This window comes from Brassica napus, chromosome C3, assembly GCF_020379485.1.
Source record: "Brassica napus cultivar Da-Ae chromosome C3, Da-Ae, whole genome shotgun sequence".
NCBI lineage: Eukaryota > Viridiplantae > Streptophyta > Magnoliopsida > Brassicales > Brassicaceae > Brassica > Brassica napus.
In genome coordinates this window covers 60,774,801-60,777,165 of record NC_063446.1, presented here as the reverse complement: position 1 = coordinate 60,777,165, position 2,365 = coordinate 60,774,801, and the positions used below count along the sequence as shown (strand labels likewise).

The 2,365-nt window shown below is 37.4% G+C and overlaps 1 long non-coding RNA gene across 3 annotated transcripts; it reads right to left on the bottom strand.

Moving 5' to 3' along the window:
- LOC106394924 lies at positions 1-1,733 on the bottom strand. Of its 3 annotated transcripts, XR_007320945.1 has the most exons (6): positions 1,471-1,723; positions 1,283-1,382; positions 975-1,167; positions 828-881; positions 369-693; positions 1-264 (listed from the first exon to the last, which is right to left on the bottom strand). It is a non-coding gene; the product is annotated as an uncharacterized LOC106394924 (long non-coding RNA). The 3 variants fall into 3 exon arrangements; XR_007320946.1 differs by having other exon boundaries at positions 369-881; positions 1,283-1,377; positions 1,476-1,733; XR_007320944.1 differs by having other exon boundaries at positions 369-881; positions 1,471-1,725.
- Between the last annotated feature and the right edge of the window lie 632 nt (positions 1,734-2,365).

The window sequence follows — 2,365 nt, the reverse complement described above, 5'->3', positions numbered from 1 at the left end:
TACAGATATAAATATTTTATAAATTTTATATATTGAAATTGTTTACAAAATAACCCAAACCAAAACTAAACCAGAAACCTAAGTGACAAAAAAAACCAGAAACCTAAACACAAACATTATACTGCCGCTACCACCGTCAATCTTAGGCTAACACCGGAGCTTTTCTTTTTTTTTCCTCCTCTGCTTGTGAATGATTCGGGAAAAACAGAGTTTCTTGTCTTCTCATACTCAACCTTGCGCTTATCAGCCTTGGGGAGCCTTCTCCTACAATATTGTACAACTCAAAGGTCAAGAAGCATGTATCACAATACATAAGCCAATGGTGGTGATGGAGCTAGTGGTGTTCTTATATGAAAAGAAGGACTTACTTTAGGACCATCGCCAGACACACCAAAGTAGTCAGCAACTGGCTTCCCATAATCCTCATTATCCACATCCACATGTACAAATTAAAGATGAGCTGTTGCAATTTGAAAGAAACAAAGGCTTGTCAGAAGTAATCTTACCCATCGTTGCCTCCAAAGATCATATATTCATGTACTTTTCTTGATGTGAAACAAAGCATATCAAAAATAAATCAGAGTTACTACCTATGTTCTTACCTTTCCTTTAAATGATTTTGCTGCTTCTTAAAACTCAGGAAGAACCTTTTCAGAGTTGTTTTTGGTTGCAAATAACAACAACCAAAAACAACTGCAAAGACATAATTAGCAAAGCCAAAAACAAAAACAACAGTGCTAAATCAAAGGGCATAGTAAAAATTAAAAGAACCAACCAAAATACAGTCATTGAAATAATAAAAGGTAGGTTGTGGGGAAATAACATACGCTGCCTTCAGCTTGGTCGGCCTTCTTCTCCTTTCCTTTTTTCTCTTCAGTGGCCTTTCATGTGTTATATCAATATAGAATGTCAAACGAAAATGAAATAACTAGAGAGATAAACAGTCAGTGAATAAAATGTGAGAAGAAAGATACCTGAGTCTCTTGGCTCTCGAAGATAGCATCAGCGAGAGCCCTGTAGTTGTCCTAGGCTATTTAGTCCCACTTCTTATCGTAAAGGTTGAGAAGGTTTTTCAAGACAGGCTTTATCTGCGCCTCCTCTATTCCAAGAGCCTTCATAGCTGTCATTGCTTTTTTGATATGAGCATTTAGTGCCATAGTTTAGTTTCTGCAACAACAACATACAGAAGTTGATTTCAATCACCAGCCTCAACAAATTCAAGAGAAATTATATAACTTCTCAACTTACTAAATGCGGAAAGAAACAAAAGCTAAAGACAGACCTAAGCAGATAGGTCTCTCTTCAAGACAAAAAATAATTTCCACAAAGGCACTCCAACGCTCTTAGAAGCTGCATCAATCATAGCCATCTCCATCCCTGCTCTCAACATTCTCTTCATCAATACATTAACAAAGAACAGAGAGAAGAAATTTATACGCTTTAAGCAAAAACAAGCTAAAAGCTTCAGACTTTACATATGAAAATCTATGGCAAGGGAGAAACTCGCAAGCTTCCTGCGCTTTATAAGCTTCGCTGCAGCTGCCTCCGACGCAGCTCCGCCTTGCCACCGAAGACGAGAGAGAGAGCAGAGGTGTGACGGAGACGAGGAGATGCGATGACGGAGACGTGGAGGCATCGACGGAGGCGAAAAACCCTTTGCCTTCCCTTCATCTTGCCCCGTTTAAGAATAGAAGAGAAAGAAGAACAAAAGAATTTTTGTTTTTAAACACTTTTTTACTTTTTCTATAAGTCAAGCGGGACTTTAAATTTTTTAGCCCGCTTCACAAAATGATAGCGTTTTAATTATATATTCAGAGGCTCCAAACATTAAAAATTGTTTGCGTGATTTTTTCGCCTAGGTAAAAATAGCATTTTAATTTATATATGTGATTTTTTATAGCACTGAGATAAAAAAAAACGCTATTTTAAATTATGAGCTATGTAAAAGATAGCATTTTCGAACATAACACTATCTTCTTATGATATCTTTACCTCCTTCCCTTTATAGTGTTGGTCTTTGTCTTTACCGTGGTGGAATTTGGAACTACGGCGGTGTTGCGTTAGAGGAAGCGTCATATATTTACTCCCACCGGTTCTATATACTTATATATATTCTTTCATACGTGCGAGTAAGCATGTGGGTATAGTTTGTGTGTTATGGTCAAGAGATGGTACTAGGAAAACAATGTGGCCAATGAGTAGCTGGGTGGACGAGGTTTTAAAGAATTTCTTAAATTTTATGGTTTTATTAAGAATTATGGGACATCAGGGTCACACAGTGGAAGGGGATTTAAGGTGGAGTGGTCACAGGACTTTAAGTGAATATGCGGGAGAACAAGTGACTTTATGTGTTTCATATTCTCAA